This window comes from Protopterus annectens, chromosome 2.part0 (genome assembly GCF_019279795.1).
Source record: "Protopterus annectens isolate FY-2018-M chromosome 2.part0, PAN1.0, whole genome shotgun sequence".
Taxonomy (NCBI): domain Eukaryota; kingdom Metazoa; phylum Chordata; order Ceratodontiformes; family Protopteridae; genus Protopterus; species Protopterus annectens.
In genome coordinates, this window is record NC_056728.1 from 1,504,021,628 (window position 1) to 1,504,041,570 (window position 19,943).

A 19,943-nucleotide genomic window follows, 5' to 3' on the forward strand; every position below is an offset into this window, starting at 1 on the left:
AACAGCTCTAAGCTCATTCTAGCATGCATGTGGCCTGACAACCTATATTCCACAAATTACCATCAGCGATCCTTCCCTCTGGTCACCCTACCAACCCTTCCTATACAATGCAATTGCCATCCAACCAAGCCAATTAATCTCCCTTTCTCCACAGGACATGCATTGCCCCACTCCACATTAATTCGGTCGTCACATGCGGGTGACCCACAACCAACAAGGTTACTCCTACTGATGGGGCAAACATCACAACCAGACCAGAACCTGGACACCAAAGCACCCAGCAGGAGAGCCACATATCATCCAAGCCTGACGAGATTCAAGTGAAATCATACTTTGCCATTCAGTCCGGCCCATGTACATTGCTTACTGAAATATAATGAAACCTTGCTTATTGGAAAGATCAATCCCTCCCAGGGGAGCATTGATCCCAACCATTTACCCACTTGGCAACCATTGAACCAAGAACCACATGATCACAAGGCAGAAAACACACAAAACTGTGCACCATCCAGTATGCCTCAAAGCAGAGGTGACTGGGGAATAGGGGCTTGCCATGTTTTACCTCAACCATCAAACACCAAGACTGCAAGGAATGGGGTACACAATCGTTGTAGTGATATGTAACAAAGAGACCAAGTAGATGTTCAAGAGAAAAAAAATTGTACTTCCGCACCTCAGACCACATAAATAACTGCTCCAAGGTCAATAAATGCTCCAAACAGTTTTATTCGTCGTAAAAACAAATTGCAAGAACAGGCGTTGACCTAGGTTTCGTCCGTCTCCACAGACTTCATCAGAATACAAAAAATGTAAGTCTGAGCCACTTAAGTAGTCACAATAAACCAATTATCAACTGTCTAATTAACTAATTAATTGTCAATTGTCAATTAAAAAGAAATGCCTTTAAAATATTGCTTAATAAAATATACTTTATAAAATGTACAATTTAACTCAATTAAAAATGAGATGGAATGAATTAGTACCGACATTGTCTTATATATCTGTTTGTATTTGTTTATCTATGCGTTTTGAATCTAAATAACCCAATTATAGGTGTAATATTATAATGCTAAATTAATCTTATAATAATGTTATGTGAATGTTGTTTGCAATAATTTATGTGTTAATTACTCTATAAAATATTATATAAATAATTTATTTTAATGTATCAAAATATTTTATTTATCAAAATATGTTATCAAAAATTTTATTTCAGTTTGAACGTAAAAAGTATAAATAAATAAATGTCACTGTGCAATGAAAAACATCACCACATTCTTAATAAATACCATATAATACATATCCTAATGCATATGATAATACTAGTAATGCATATAAAATGTAATGTCAAATATTAATTAATAAACATTAAATATTAATAATTATTAAATATTAATAAATAATGTGATGGAATGTGTAAAATATATAACATATACAGTACAATGTTGACACCTGTTTGAAATTTTTTTCAAAAAAGAAAAACATAAAACCACCAGATATATTGCATGGTAAATTATTTACCATTAAGGTTGTTAAGTCTCAAAATGGGTTTGATACTACAATATTCATTCAACCCCGGTCGATTATGAACATTTAATAATATCTGCATTCTTAATTCTGATGCATCTAAATTATATTCATTAATCTTACCTTGTGGGTCATACTTAATATGGGATACACCAAAAAACTTAAATTGATGATTTTTATGTTGTGCAACGTGTCTGGCCAAAGCGTTTGTGAGTTTAATGTTCTTAATGTCCAACAAGTGTTCCTTAATTCTGTCCCTCATGTGTCTACTTGTTTTACCAACATAAAATGCATCACATTGTTGACACACAGCAATATAAATAGCATTCATGGTATAACAATTAAAGTGTTCATGTATTTTGACATTATGTTGGTTAACATTCACACTTCTACCAGTGTTAAGAACATGGGGACATGTTGAACACCTACCACATTTGTAATTGCCAATCCGTTTATTCGATTTATCTATTCTGTCAATTGTTCCCCTTTCAAATAATTCTTTAAAAGACATATCCTTTCTAAAAATGTATGAAATTTTTCCTTGAAAAAATCTTTCCAAGCTGTTATCATTGCTTACCAAATTCCAATTTTTGTTAATAATAGTTTTAATAACATAAGAGATGTCATTAAATGTAGTGATATAAAAAGGAATAGTGTTAGAGTTATATTTCTTACATTTTTTATGTGATTCACTACATGTATGTCTATGTCATTGTCACACTTTAAAATTGCTTTGTAAAACCCTGTATTTCTCTTAGTTTTCACTTCCTCAAAAATATTTTTACATAATTCCTCAGGATAACCTCGGTTAACAAATAAAGACATCATAAATCATATTTCATCTATAAATTCTGCTTCATTGCTGACCATTCTTGCAGCCCTGACCATCTGCCCCTTGACAACGGCTTTTTTCTGATGGTCAGGGTGCCAGCTTTCAAAGTGTAAATAAGAATTAGAAAAGGTAGATTTTCTATAGATGTTAGATTTTAATATACTATTTACTCTGTCATATGTTAACCTAATATCCAAATAGGTGATGCTTTCATTGTTAATCTCATATGTAAATTTTAAAAACCACATGCTGTTATTTATATATTCCAAAAATGCCTTCAACTCAAATTGATCACCATCCCATATTAAAAACAAATCGTCCAAGAAACTTGCGTAAAATTTTATATGTGAATAAAATTGAGTATTAAACAAGTAGTGAAGTTCCCAATAGGTCATGATGAAATTCGCGAACATGGGGGCGCAAGCCGCCCCCATCGCTACTCCACTCACTTGTCGATAGTAATTCCCTTCAAAATATAGGTAATTGTGTTTTAATATAATTTCCATCAATTTTGTCAATACGTTGATTCTGTCCTGATCGTATAAATTAGTGTGAAAGAGTTGCTCCTCCAACCAAACAAGACCTATTTCATGTGGTATCACTGTAAAAAGGTTACATACGTCCATAGTAATAAAAGTGTCACCCTCATTAAACACAAGGGAATTAATTTTCTCCAAAAAATCCCAGGAATCTTTGACAATGTAAGGAAATTTAACTATCCCCATTTTAAAATAATGATCCAAGAATTGGCTAATAAATAGGTTTTACTCCTTACTCTTTTTTCCATCTACTATGGGTCTAAATTGTAAGTTATCCAACCCTTTATGTATTTTTGGTATTCCAAAAATCCCACTAATGACAGGATAATCATTACATAGATATTTCCATTCTAATTCAGTTAGTTCTCCTTGATATAACATGTCACTGAGTGTCAAATCAATCTTTTTAAATGCAATATTAATTTTGTTTCTACTAACCTCCTCGTAAGAATCTCCTAGTAACATAGCACTCATGTACGAAATGTAGTCGGACGAAACCTAGGTCAACGCCTGTTCTTGTAATTTGTTTTTACGACGAATAAAACTGTTTGGAGCATTTATTGACCTTGGAGCAGTTATTTATGTGGTCTGAGGTGCGGAAGTACAATTTTTTCTCTTGAACATCTACTTGGTCTCTTCGTTACATATCACTACAACGATTGTGTACCCCATTCCTTCGGAGTGGTAGTGGTGTATTCATCTGTCTGGTTATTGGACCAAGACTGCAAGGGACACCATGAAGACCACTACAACTGCAAAACTGACCTTACACCAAGAAGGACACACAACGGAAATTGACTCTACTGTGAAGCCCAGAAAGCCCCAAACTGCACAAATCCACCGGAAAGATGATAACCCACAACTCGACTACCCCCACCAACCACTCATTAATTACCAAAATAAACTAACTCTAAGACTAATGAAAAGATAGCAACCAGACACCACCAATCACCCTATATACCATTTAACTAGCCAAGGCCATCAGGCATCCTAAAGAGAAAAAAAATTATATCTATAGCTACTCACCCAGTACTACCAAGCCTGTTACCCTATACTCACCCAGCCTCACACAAGCCTCACTTGTACTACAGTAGTACTACTTGTACTTAGAGGCCTACCTTTTCTCCAAACTAAGTCTAAGGTCATCTTGGACATTTCACTTGTCTAGCAAGTTCACACCAAAACGTGATTCCTTACCCAGTACTCTTACATAAAATCCCCTAAGCCCCTCCCTACCCTTTCCTCATTTCCTCCTGATCATCCGCCTTTTTTATCTAAACATTTTATCCCCTCCTGCACTCTTAATTCCCACTAACTGTCTAATCCTCTTCTGAAGATGTCCCTGGACAAATTGGTTTGTTACCAAACCTCATTTGGCTTAATTTGAAAAAAATGCATAGACATGTCTTAACTAAAATTCTAATGATATTCTTACCTACAAATAAAAGTCCCTATCCCTAAATTCAGTATCCTACAGACTGTCATGAATTGATCTGCGTGTGGCATACAATGCATTTTTATATCCCACTCTAATGGACCTACTGTATATCCACAAAACGAATAACATCATAATTATCCCATCATGGAGATTCAACCTTGCCTGTCACATAAATAGAACATGTTGTAAAGACAGGTATATGTCTCTAAGACTACCCCAACTCTGGCTAGGCTACTAATCTATGTGAAGCAGAGTTCTTCTCTAACCCAACTGAAGTGTAACTTGGGCCACTGGATGGAGAATCAGAAATGCATCACTGATTTGGAACCCATATCACTAATGGACAGATGCAGCCTATAAATGCTTGCCTACTCAAACCCGAGCCTACATATACCCCTTAGAATAATTTTATGATTCCTAAAATTTGTCAGATATACTGGGATGCATGACTTGGTTTAAAAAGGTCCTTGTGGTGATAAGCCTAACATAGCCCTTTGAGCCTATGAACGTTTATACTTGAATATATTTCTGTGTTTTACTCTTTGTTTAAATTCTGATTTTGGTGTGGATCGATTTTTTTCATGATCTAGAGTTCAGACATATTTCAAATTAATTTAGTGGTCTATAGTTTAATGAAATGTTCGCATCCCATCATCATATGGTGGAAACTGAAGATATGCTGTTGGCTGTGTTACTTCAAAGCTATGTCAGATTCTCCTCATCTTCTTAGCTGTATCAGTAAAAACTTAGTAGACTAATAGCCTGGACACTGTGGTCTTAATCTCACTGTGAAATCATTGGTTGTTAGTTCACTCATTGGCTTATCAGAACTGCCAATATGGTTGATGAAGTTACATACAAAGAAAGCATGATAAATGAACTGTGCCTGATAACGTACCAGCAGATTTTCTTACTTCTACCAGAATCTAATAACTGAGCACTGATATTCTTTCTTAATAGAAAAGACTTGGAACTTCTGTACCTGACCTTGTTGATTTTTTTTCCATTTAAGTTTCCAACATTTGACTATCAGCCGCTCAGCTAAACCATTTTACTTTGTGTTGTCTGATATATACCCTGGATCTGGGACAGCACCAGTGGTGGATTAGGTAGGGGAAGTGCCCCATACTCTTGTCCTGCACACCAGGGGTCTTAACTGGCTGGAGTTAATGATGTCACACACATCACCGCAATAAACGTCAGCGAACTGCAATCCCCCCCAAACACAACAAAGTTTATGACACTCTACCCTATGACAAGCACCAGGTATGTGTCCTTATTTCAGGCAGAAACCCTGCCCTCTATTCTGGAGTGGTGAGCCACAAAAGCTGCTCCTTCCCACCACTCTCTCCTCACCTCCTTTAGCACTTAAACTGCTAGTGATACTAGGATCAGCTGGGTTGTAGTCAGAGCATCTGTTATGACAACTTGCCCATTACTGTTTGCAGTGTTTAATGGGTACTATCTACTTTTCTACTGCACTGATTTATTCCACAGAGATTTAGTAACTGCATGTCCAGCGGCCACTGTGGTGCAGCGGTTAGCGTTGTTGCCTCACAGTAAGAGATTCGCCGGTTCGATGCTGGGGTGCCTTCTGTGCGAAGTCTGCATGTCCTCCCTGTGGTCGCGTGGGTTTCCTCCGGGTTCTCCGGTTTCCTCCCACATCCCAAAGACATGCAGTAGTTGGATTGGACACTCTAAATTGGCCCTAGGTGTGAGTGTGTGCATGTGTGTGCCTTCTGTGGAAGGTTGGGCGCCGGGCTGGCAACTTCAAACCGTAAAACTCCGTTGCCAATCATGAGAAAACAGATGATCTGCTGTGGCGACCCCTAACCAGGAAAAGCCGAAAGAAGAAGAAGATATCCAGCTTGTAAAGATATGTTATAACTGTTTCCCACATTAAAAGGCATTATATACACTCTTTACAAGTTGAGACATTTTAGACTCTTATGGAATTTGTCAAAAAAGGAGTTTATAGCTACTGCACGTATAGTTGCTCAACACAAGTCAAAAAAGGAGGAGGCATCAGCATTTTATGGAAATTATGACTGATGGCATTTTCAGGAGTTTTGAACAATACACGGACAGTTTACAGAAGATGCCTCTGCTGTAATCTCTTACCTAGCCAGGAAGTGATATAGACAGGTTTGTTATATTTTTGTTGAGCTTGCATATATTGCTGAATGAATGTGAGCAGTTACTCAGCACTGGTTTTTGTTTTTTTCTTTTTCTCCTTTTTTTAAATAATGAACAGATGTTTTTATGCAATGTATTGCAGTGCTTGAGATGCAGTTTGTAAGCTTCTGTTGGCATTATGATGATGTAAAGCATACTGAATAAAGTTTTAGATGGGTTTCTTAGTGGATTACTGAAACAGAAATGTGAATAACAGCAAAAAAAGTTTTTAAAATAAAATATGAAAGCACACATTTGTTGAAACCACAGGTCTAAGGCTCATTGTCAAACAGCAACTAATTCATTTCTGAGATGCATTGAGCCTTGTGCATTCAGTATGAAAATTGCACTGCTGGATAAAAAGAAGTATAAAAAATTTACTTTGTTATATTGTTATAGTTCTGAATAGTGGCTTAAAACAAGATGTTTAATATTTAGCATGATCTATTTAATATTTGAAACAAGAAGAAATAAAAAATTCACTTTAGTCATACTGTAACTTTTCATTCCATTTAGAAAATGCCCTATGGTATATCACCTCAGAATATTTTATTATTTCAGACTATTGTCTTCCCAGCTCTGCTTAGATCTCATCATCAAAAGAGTATGATTATTTAAAATTCAGCATTGAAAGCAGGTCAAAATAGGAAGCAAAGGCTTTCATGAAGTCCTTTATCTGTCCTGCTAGTTATTGTTGACTATACACAGTTAATGATAGCATACATTCATTACCTAGTTAATGTAAACAAATAAAAGTATAAAATCCAACAAGACTAAAGACAGACAGACAAACAGAAGTTCATGCACACATGCAAACATGCACACACACACACACACACACACACACACACACACACACACACGCACACACACGCACACACACACACACACACACACACACACACACACACACACACACACACACACACACACACACAGATCAATTGCAGCAATAAGTATTTTAGTATTATTTGCAGTTGTAGATGGTGAATTTCATTAAAATGAGAAGCTTGGGAATGGACTACATGGTCCAAGAACTCCCTCTACCTACCAGCCATAGTGCTAGCCCACCTCTGCAGGTTTATGTGGCAGGATGAAGGTGAGTAGAAGTGGCATGGCCTGTGCCTCTGCAGGTTTATGTGGCAGGAGGAAGGTGAGTAGAAGTGGCATGGCCTGTGCCTGTGCAGGTTTATGTGGCAGGAGGAAGGTGAGTAGAATTGGAATGGCCTGTACCTCTGCAGGTTTATGTGGCAGGAGGAAGGTGAGTAGAAGTGGCATGGCCTGTGCATCTTCAGGTTTATGTGGCAGGAGGAATGTGAGTAGAAGTGGCATGGCCTGTGCCTCTGCAGATTTATGTTGCAGGAGGAAGGTGAGTAGATGTGGCATGGCCTGTGCTCTGCAGGTTTATGTGGCAGGAGGAAGGTGAGTAGAAATGGCATGGCCTGTGGGGCAGCAAGGTAGTGCTGAGCAGCTGCAGGCATCAGGAAGGGATAAATGAGCAACAGAATAGTGAACTCAAAACTAAGTAGGCAACATTTTACTGATTTTGGGTAAAGCAAGTAATGTCTTGTTTTGACCAAGGACATTGAGATTACAGATGCTTTTCATTGCTTAGCATGGAAAGTGTGAGCTGAGGCCTATCTTGTAGTAGTAGTCATAAATGTAGTGGCAGTCATAGCAGTCATAGTAGCAGAAGTAGCAGTAGTAGTGGTAGTGGCAGCATCAGTAGTAGTATTTATAGTAGTAGCAGTAGTAGTAACAGTAGTAGTAGTAGTAGTAGTAGCAATAGTAGATGTTGCAGTGGTAGTAGTACTAGTAGTAGTAATAGAATTCATAAAAGTAGTAGCAGTAATGGGAATAGTACTAGTAGTACTAATCATAGTAGTTATAGAAGTAGTAGTAACAGTAGTAGTAGTTGTACATTGGGTAGGTGGATAATTATGATGTTAGATTAAGGATCAAGGAAGTAGTTTATTTAAAAATATTTGTATGTATTGATATTCATAGTCATTATGCATTAGCACAGTGAGTATGTCTGTGGGATATGAATAAATGCAGCTTTGCGTGATTGAGAGACAATAAATATACCAAAGCAAAACCATGATAACCAGTTTTAGAAAAACTTAAGCAAATGAGACAGTAGTGAGGTACAGATGAGGAATATGTGAAACAGCTGCTATTTTTGTATGCAAATAAGGTGCACTTCACACCTTTAAGTGACTCATAGTCACTTTTTGATGAGCAAGAGTACTGGGAAAGCTCACCCAGACTCTACCACAACTTGCTGTGAGGGAAAGATTAGTTTGCTTTTGCTTTCTTGTATTTTTTATTCTGTGTTGCTTTCTTCTGTTTTGTATAGTGTGATTTGCTTTCTTTACACTGTGTTTTACTTGTATTCTGCTTTTAATTGCATATTAAAACTAGGAAAGAGACCACAGCTGTATCTCTTGTGATTCTCACAGAAATTACAACAGGTCAATTAAGGAGTCACACAGAGGATAGAACAGGTCATTTAAAGTTAATTGGAGAATAGGCAATGCGTAGATCACATCCAGATTGGAGAACAACTGTTCACCAGCAGGCTATTAAATGACAAGTAATGCCCACTGAAAAAAAGAGTCCACCAGTTCATGGCAGCATATCAAGCTGCCATGGAGCTCGGACAGAAAAAAACTAACGGCTGCCATTATTTCATAGGTTCATAGGTTGGTACTAGGCTATTGCCCTAGGGCCTATACAAGCCTAGCCATAACAATTCCCTGGCTATTTCTTCCAACAATATTTACTTCCTCGGACTCCTGTCTAGCAGGGCAACTGACATGATCCCTGAGGTGAATTTCCTATCTCCCATCCAATCGTCAAGGTTCCTTTTGAAGAGGTCCAAAGAGGCGATCTGCTTGACATGTATGGGCAGTCTATTCCAGAGTTTGGGGAGTCTCTGGGCCATGAACCTATCCCTCCAGCATATTTTGTTCATTGTGATGACAAGGTTTAGATAGCTGGAGCATGTGGCTCTGAGGGATTGGGATTTCTTTAAGTGTAGCATGTCCAGCAGCTCTGGGTTTGACATGGTCTTGTATGTTAAGCAGAGATTGCCTCTGAATAGACGATATGCGACATAATATAGCTGGAGTTTTTTTAGATGGTCAGCAGAGGGCATCTGCTTTAGGCATGTGATTCTTTAAGTGAGGTATTTCTGCGGCCTTTCCAGTTGTTGTAGATGTCTTGAGAGGTACATACCAAATGGGGCATTGTATTCTATAACGGGTCTAATGAGGGATGAGTACAGTGGGACAATGACTTCCTTTTTTCTGGATGAAAAGCCCTTAGTGATGAGGTTTGCCACATAGAAGGATTTCTTGACTGTTGTGGCAATGTGGTCATCGAAGGTAAGACCACTGTCCACCTGTGTCCCTAAGTCTCTTATCACACTTTCGGTGTTTAGTGTACTGCCACCTATGTGGTAATTCTTGGGTACATGTTTTTTCCCAAAGGGGATAACTATACATTGCTTGGCGTTGAGCTTGAGCCCATGGATCTGGCACCACGCATCTGTTTCTGCAAGGCCCTTTTGTAGAATATCCAGATTATTTGGGGATTCAATAATGGCTCCCAGTTTGCCGTCATCTGCGAACTTCGTTAGCCTGAGTCCCTTAGTGTTGACCTGTACTTCAGAGAAGTAGATGACAAACAAGAGCGGTCTCAAGACTGAGCCCAGAGGTATTCCACTTGTTACTTGTCTGGATCTGGATTCGGAGTCGGCTACTTTTACAATGTGGGTTCCATCAGTAAGCCAGTTGGCAACCTATCAAGTGACATAGGGATTAATGCCCAGCTTAGTAAGTTTATCTATGATTCCAGAGAGGGGGATGGTATCAAAGGCCTTGGTGAGGTCCAGATAAGCTGTGTGGACCACCTTACCCTCCTCCACAGCTCTGGAGACTGATTCGAAGAAGTCAATCAGGTTCAGCGCTTCTGGTGTTTAGTGAGTATAGCATAAAATGTAAAAAAAAAAAAAAAAAAAACAGAAAAGAAAAAAAAGTGTGTGTGTGTGAGTGAGAGAGAGTGAAGAGTGAGAGTGATGTCTGGCAGCAGCAGCAGATAAGATGTCTGCATACCTCTCAACCTCTTACCTCAAGATATTAATTTTCTAAACAAAATGAAAGTCTGAAACTTTGCATATCACAAAACGTACACAAGTATACAGAGTGTTTATATTTATTTGCCTTATGGTCTGGGTCATGGCCAGAAAGGGTCTTGCACAGGACATTTATCACTTAAAGAAATGCTAGATGGATAGCTAGATAATTAAACAGAGAATGACGTATGAGGGAGTGTGGAAATCTCTCTGTGAACATACGTGTTTGTGTGGAGGGTGACATTTTGGGGGAAGTATATCTGATTACAAACACTTCCCATGTAAGTGTAAACAGAAGCAGCAGCAAGGAACACATATATCATGGACAGCCTGACATTTATGTTAATTCTTATACTTTTGAAGGATATCAGAGCATTTCCTTAATGAAACAACAAGGCAGTGAAAATGAGCAGACTGCTACTAGACTTTTCCATTACATCAGGGAGAGTTCAAACTGGATAGGGATTGAAACACAATAATAACTCTGATATTAATGAACAATCAGAGATGAACAAAAATAACTGATGGCTGTATGGCTCAAAAAAGTGTTTCATAATTGACATGCCATGATTTGACCTCATTAAATGAAACAAGCTATAAATGTTATAAATGAGCTATGCAACAATAATCATTCTCTAATAAATGGCAATAAACCAAATGTTTTAGGAGAAAAGAAACAAAAAAAAGTAAATACTGGGACATTTTATTTTGGATGAAAAATGCTTCCTCCAACACCATTAACATATACTACAAGTTTGAAACATTTGGCAGAGGAAATATTTTACATCAAAAATATATAAAAAAAATGAATATAATACTTAAAAAAATGAGTAAGTAAAACACAACAATTTTACAGACAGCCCATTCTCTAAATGCAATAATTCCCTCCAGGCTATATGTCAATGTATAATTAATGCCCTTGCAGGGGTGTAGAGGCCTGAAGCCGCACCCCTGGGTGGGTGTTAAGTAAGCAATAATGTCTGACAGGGTGTGTGTTAATGTGTAATTAATGCCTGCCCAAGAGTGTTATGAGGCCTGATGCCACAGGCATCTTACCTTTAAAATCTGCAACATCTATTGCAAGATCACCAATTATTGGAGAGCCCATATTATGCCTCTCAGTAGTCATCTTGGGATTAGGGTTTCTGTTTTCTTGTGGTGAGAAATGGAACACAAGGACATTATTTCCTGGAGTCTGCTGATCACCAGAAAGCCTCATAACTGCTTCATACATGACGGCTCATAATTTGTGCTTATATTTTGCTCTTGGTAAGAGAAAGAGCAGAGTGCATTGATTCCTGACTGTTTCTGTTTGGGCAGTGAGTATCTGTGCTTGATGTTCCTGATTGGTCTGGTTGCTGTTTAAGGCATCTACCAGGAAAAAGCTACAACAAACCTACAGACCCTTTCATCATCTGGGACAAGACTGTGGATCACAAACAGGCTATGGCCTGCTTCTCATCTCTAATGTTTTGCTTCTCATGAGAGAAGAAGCAAAGGTGCATTGTATCCAAGCTGAGTGAAGCTGTGGCAATACCAGCACTACTAATACATGGCAGTAGACATTCATGTGAATCCTGTCTTTTCATTATTCTTGGAAAGCTAATGTTGGTACAGTTTGATTTATGTCTTACTTCAGAATATCTGTCAACATGATTCATCATTAAATTTTAAGGATCGACTTATTAGTTTCCCCTCAAGTGCTTGGCAGTGCCTGTATAGACATAGACACTTTGAATACTATTTTTCCTGTAAAAGCACAATTGACATTTCATCAATAACTAGTTGCACACAGGACAATTGTTTTGCAGTGTCAAGCATTGTCTCCAGAGTTGCAAACCAGATACTCCTGACATTGCTATATATTCTCACTCCAACTGTTGAATGAATAAAAAAGAGTCTGTTGCCATGGATATGAACTTTCCCACTATCTCCGTTACCAGCTTAGTAGATATGAACATCCTGAGGCAACGTAAAAATTGCCTCATGTTTATTGACAACCAGTTAATTCCCAAAGAAACTTATATAATATGTGAGAGATGTATTTACACAATGTGACTGGATGCAAAGCTCTCACATAAAAGTACTCCTAATGTCAATAAGATTGACTGCACCCATTACAAACAATCCAAAGCAGAAATATAGACCCATATATGATGAGGCGCTTAAAAATAGCCTTCCTAAACCACAAAGACCTTTTACACAAAGTACACATAACAAATACCCTCAGAAGCCCCTAATGGACACTTTCAAAACAACACCCACATCAACGCATACAGCCATATCTCATGGAGCTTCTACTTCTAAGCCCATAAGGCAAGTCACCACACAATCCAACATTCTTGTCATTGGAGTCTCCATTATGAGACATACTGATGCACCTCTCACCAGGCTGAGTAAGGAGAAAGCCACGGTCAGTTTCTTATCAGGGGCTAGGATCCATTATGCATACATGCAGGTCATTGGGCCACAAATACCAGTATGACTCAGTCATAGTCTATGTGGGTATAAATGACCTGAGATGCACCACCCTAGACTATATGAAGAGCAACGTCATTAAGTTCTTGGAATATGTGTCCCAGGCTTGTATGAGCCTAGCACTGAGCAGCATTTTACCTTTTCCAAGGATGATGGCACAATACAAATATAAGATGACTGATTTTAATAATTGGCTTAGTTTCTGGTGTCATTCTAAGGGGGTGCAATATTTGTCAGCATGGAAGGAGATGGTCAACAGAGCACACTGCTTTGCTGGGGATAGTCTGCACCTCCCCCCTCTAGGTTTCTGAATCTTAGTTAAAACATTGTTTTCACCCATAGTGCCGTTTTTAGGCAATGCCAAATTTAAATTAGTTCTGACATAGAAAATCAAAGCCAGGAAAATCTAGAGGTGTTACTGTTTAATGATGGGAGTCTAAACAAAAAAACTCCACACCCTAGAAGCCCACCTCATTTTAGAGAATGCTGATGTCTGTGCACTCACTGAGACATGGTCTGAAGCCACAGACAACACACTGACATTGCAAGGTTATAATGTCTTCCACACATTTAGACCAGCTACTACACAGGGACTAAAAGTGGAGGTGTCTTGATTTACATCAAAAATAAATATACCTCAAGGTTTGTCAAACATGGCAATGCACTTGAACTACTCTATGTTCAATTCACCATAGGCAATATCCAATACCATTTCATTGCAAGATATAGGTCCCCCTCTGTGACCTAGGAAACCCATACCATGTATTTAAACTTATTGCAAACACTCACCATCCAACCCAAAACCATATTCAGGGGCAACTTTAATTACCCAACTATTAACTGGGAATCCTATATGATAACAAACATACAGGCACAGAGATATCCGGCGATTGTAAACACAAACTCCCTGGACCAGATTGTCAATACACCAACCAGGGGTGAAACCATATTGTATCTGGTCCTCACTACTATGGGACATTGTGGCACAACCCCCTAGTGTAATGACTTCCCTGATAAGATCAGACTACAAAATGGTCTCCTTTGAAGTAAAAAAAAAAAAAAAAAAAAAAAAACTGGACCCCAGCTAAACCTGAAATATTAAGGAACTACTCTAAGGCTAACTTCCTGCTATTAAATGATAACCTGGCAAATTTCAAATCCCCCATAAACCCTAAGGACACTGCTGCCTCTCCAGAACTGTTAACAGAAACCATATACAATCATGTTAATTACTGCATAGAGGCAGCCGGGGTCTATATTAGAACAGCGAGCATTCAAAATGTCGATTGTTCTAATATCGAACCCTATCAATCAAAAATTCAAAACATCGCACATTCAGAACAGCAAATTTTTTCCTAGGGTAAAAATTTGTTGTTCCAAAACACATAAACACAACACAAGCACACCAAACAAACAGCAATCCACACACATGCACCTAAACTCTTACACCTAACCCTACACTAAACTATACATAAACCACTAACTATCCACTTACCTTAACCCACACCCTAACCCTAAGGTCCGTCACTATCGCACAGTCACCTCACTCACGCCCTAACCCTAACTCACCTACCCCACCCTAACCCTCACATCCACACAATCGCACACTTACCTGACCCGTGCCCTAACCCTAACTCACCTAACCTGCCCTAACCCTCTCGTCCACACAATCGCACTCTTACCTGAACCCGACCAGTAACTTTCCACCAGAACACTGAAAATACCGAAGCAACAGAAACGGACAACCAAATTCTTTCCCTAGGAAAAAATTTGGTTTTCTGTTTCTTCGATATTTACAACGTTTGCTGAAAATGGGTCGATATTAGAACACTCGACATTTTAAGTGTTCGGAGTTCTAATATAGACCCAGGCAGCTGTACCCTCCAGGAAAACGTACAGAATAACTCAAAAAACAAGCCACCCTGGTGAAATTGTTAAAGCAATAGGCTGTATGATAGAAGGAAGAAAATCATGCCAAAAATTAAGAGGTGCAGCACCCAGCAGGATAAAAGCACTTTCATCAAACTAATCAAGCAACTCAGAAGATAAATTCTACCAAAGCCAAATTTAAGGTAAAGTTGGCCTGCCAGGCCAGGGACAGCCATAAGGCATTCTTTAGCTATGTCCACAACCTCAAAGGCAATACACAATTGTGTGTAGAGTTCATTGTAAATGTATCCACCTATACTAAGTCAGAAGATATACTAAACCTCCTAGCTAACAAACTCATGTCCGACTTTACCCCTCTCTCTCCCTCAACTTTCCTTCAGGATATACCATCAAATATAACTCCCATTGCTATCAGTATGGTAAATGCCATCTCTAAGGTCAAAAACACTGCATCAATGGACCCAGACAATATCCCAGGATATCTTCTAAATAACATAAGATATTACCTATCAGATGCTCTTTAATTGCTATTTAATTGTAGCCTCCAAACAGGTGTTGTGCCTCATGAATGAAGAACAGTAACAGTCATTCCTCTGCACAAAGGTGGGCCATCCACAGTCCTTGCAAAAACTACAGATCCATAGGTCTCACTAGTCTTATATGCAAAGCTGTGGAAAGGAGTATCTTTGAAATGACCAATAATGATATAGTAAACCTTCAGACACTGTACCCGACCCATTTTGGTTTCATCAAGGGCAGGTCATGCCTAGTTAACCTGGTGGACTTCTTTGAGAAGGCCACCAAAGCAATGAATGATGGCAAAATGGTTTACGCTACTTACTTTGACCTGGCCAAGGTATTTGACATAATACCCCACTCAGACTTTGTCAACAAACTCAAGAGTTTGGGTACAAACCTATATGTCACCCAGTGGATAGCCAGCTGACTCACAAACATAACTCAAGAAGTTAGAAATTGGGAGTCCACCATTGCAAAGAGGCCAGTCTCAAGTAGAGTCACTCAGGAATTGGTCCTTGGACCGCTCCTTTTTAGAATTTATATCTCTTAAGTCAAGGCCAATCTCAGTGGTCTCTGGCTGACTAAATTTGCAAATGATTGTAAATTAGGAGATGTCATTGAATCCCACACTGACAAAAATGTTGTCCAGAAAGGGCTGACACCGACACACAACTGGTGACAGAGCCGTGGACTAAAACTAAATGCCAGAAAATGCATGATAGTATCCTTAAGGAAGTCATTCTCCCCTGGTAACTATCATATTGACAACACACCACTTACAGCTGACCCAGTAGTCAGGGACTTAGGGCCACACATAGACAGCAATTTAGACTTTAACCATCACGTGTCTACAGTTGTGAGGATATCATTCTATGTTGTGCAACTCATAAACAAAGGTAAGGCATCTAGGTCTAAGGAATTCATTGTTCCACTGTATTCAGCATTCATCAGACCAGTCATTGAGTACAATTATCCCTTTGGTATGTACCTAACCAGGTATATCCAACAAATGTAATGTCCACAGTGGTTACTCACAAAAAGAATACATGCTGTAAGTAAAATGTCCTATACTGACTGCCTCAAGGCCCTATCCCTGTATTCTGTCTCCTACAGGCTGTTGAGGAGAGATCTATCTCTAGCATGTAGGGCATTGTCACACCTCTCTCCTGCATATCCTGGACCTCTAACATATTCACAGTAGCATCAGCACCAGAATTACCCATTCAAAAGACTTAACCCTTGCCTGTAATATAAATAGGACCTGCTGGAGAAATAGATACGTATCTTAGAGACTACCCAGTCTTTGGAATAGACTCCCCATGCATGTGAAACAGAGATGCTCCCTAACCCAATTCAAGTGTAACTTGGACAATTGGATAGGGGAAAAGAAATTCATCCCTTGCGTGGCATCTGTGGCTCTAATGGGCACAGGTAACCTGTAAATGGTTCATCTCCCAGGCCCCTGCTTACACTTATCAAGGGTTCCAGAACTTGTCAGAGATTTGGGATGCATGGCTAGGCTTAAAAATACCCCTGTGGTAATTAGCCTAGTAAGCAGCTAAGAACCTATGAACTTATGAGTAGAAAAGTTATCAAAGTAAATCCATTCCTTTTCTATACACTTGGCAATCCACAAAAATACTTGCTTTCACTGTGAGTCTAGCTGTTTCTCACTGCCAGTTGCTCTTTTTAATTGCACCAAAATAAAGTGTATGGAGAGGTATTTGTTGACCTAGGAGAAGGCATAGACAAAGGATACCTCATATTTGCTGATCAGGAATTATTGTAAAGGTTTAGCATGGAAAAGCATATAATAAGCACTTTGATGCGTCTGTATAATGTACAAACATGAAATTGGGGAATGTGGGGTCTACCTAAACCTGTGGATATTGAGGTATGTCTAACTCTCAGTAGATTTACCACTGGCCATTTCAGAGACAAATTGGGGACATGCTATGTGTCCACAGGCTTCTGCTTTGGGGATATTGCGGCAGTTTCTCAACATACTCTTGGCACATGTGGAGGAACATCTCTATTTCTATTGTCAACACAGGACTAAGCCAGTACCATGCATGCCTTCTATGGAAGGGTATGCTTTCCCAAAAGTGATAAATTGTACCCATGTTGCTAAAAGGGTCCCATCTGCACTACAAGGGAGTGGTCCAATGACAGGAAGGCTTGCCATTCTATAATCTTCCAGGTAGTGTAATTTGCATGGAGGTACATCAACATGTCAGACCAGCATCCCAGTGTGTCTATGATTCTCATATTTGGCATACAAACTCATTTGTCTGCCTCTTTCTGCAAGGTGGGCTTTGTCATGTTTATATACTGTAGCTGTCAAGTATAATTATTTTAATGCTATTAACCATATTTATTTCTGCATCTACAGAGTGGCTTAGGGTAGCATTGAGTAATCACCCCCTGGTTGTTGTGTGTCTCTTCCTTATTTTGTTTTCTAGGTGATGCTAGCTACTCCTCAAACCGTAGTTAATTACTGCAGTCCATAACTCCTAGGACAGCTGCTGAACGTGTGGTTTATCACCACCCTGTCCCAGACATGGATATTCACTGAGCAAGTCTTTAGCCTGTACAAAGCATGAATGGTGTTTACCACTCCTTGCAGTCTTCACAACATGGTTTTAAATTTATAGATTCATATGTAATTTCTAAACTATTGATTTGTGAGGGTCTTAAGAAGCTTAGCTTTAAATTTCCCTGGTAGTTTTTAACCTCATTTTTATATATAAATAACCCTGAGGCTGGCAAATCAAGGATATGTTGGGACCTTTACTTAATGCTCCTATCCATGAGGCACATGGGGGAATTTGCAGCTTCCCATCCATTCATCCAGATTACACTTGAGTAGAGTTGAAGAAGTATTTTGCTTTATTTAGAGTTGAAGACAGTTCCATAAAAGGGGTATCCTCTGTGATAGAGACCTATCTCTCCAATATGTTTTATTTATGTTGCAGAATATATTGAGATTCCTTGATTAGTGTTAAAGCTACCACTGGACTTGTGAATGGCTAACAATGTAGGGTTTGTCAAGGCTGTATACATGAAGCAGAGGTCACCTCTTTAATGTTTATAAGATACCAAGAAGAGGGGCAAGGCTTTGAGGTGGCTTGGATAGTTTTTAGGGTTTAAGCCCTTGATTTTTTTTTGAAAAAAAAAAAGCAAAAACCAATAAAAATAAGAATCCTGCAGGCCACAGAGACTCAAATCAATAAAAATAAGAATCTCGCAGGCCACAGAGACATCAACAGGTACAACAATCAGTAAACATGTAGTAAAATGCAAAACAGTACAAAAACAGTGGATTAACACTTTTGTTTATTAATATAAACCAGATAAAACCACATCATTTGAACTCCATTTAAATAGTAGCAGGTAAAAGGTCACATGGTAAAAAAAATCACATGATAGAAATCACACTATCGCCTGGTTGCTGAGCTCTAGACAAAGCAAAACATTTTCAGTGACAAAACACATTTAAAACAACCAAGTAAGACAGATAAAAAAAAACTTTAAATACTACCTAGATGAGATGTAAATAACATTAAAATAAAACTACTTCTCTAAAGCGTTCAGTTTTAATAAACAGGAAATAGATGCAAAACTATTAAGTATTGGTCAGCTACCAGCATTCAATTGCAGCTGTCAATACAATTCACATTTTTTCTAAAAGTAGTTGCCAGGGACCATGATACAGATCCACTGGCACCCTCTCTATAACCATATATAGACAAAACTGAATGTTGTTTTAAAGATCATATATGAGAATATAGCAATGATAGTAAGCGCAAAAAAAAAAAAAACAATGCTTTAGCTAGACACACTGACACCTTTCCTGGACATATCTTTACGTCTGTGGTTATAGAGAGAGTGCCAATGGATCTGTGCCATGGCAACTACAATTAAATGCTGGTAGCTGGCCAGGGCTTAATGATTTTGCATCTATTTCCTGTTTATTAAAACTGAAGGCTCTAGAGAGGTAGTTTTATTTAAATGTTATTTACATCTCATTTAGGAAGTATTTAAAGTTTTTTTTTATCTGTCTTACTTGGTTGTTTTAAATGTGTTTTGTCACTGAATTTTTTTTACTTTGCCTAGAGCTCACCAACCAGGTAATCATGTGATTTCTATCATGTGATTTTTTTATCATGTGACCTTTTATCGGTTACTAAATGGTGTTCAAACTATGTGGTTTTATCTGAAGATGTTTATATTAATAAACAAAAGTGCTAATCCACCATTTTTGTACTGTTTTGCATCTTACTGCACCTTTACTGGCTGTTGTACCTTTCGGAGTGTCTGTGGCCTGCGGGTTTCTTATTTTTCCTTGATATTTTTAGTGGGAAAACACTGTGGTCACTCCATTTATGACAAATGTTTGGACAAGTA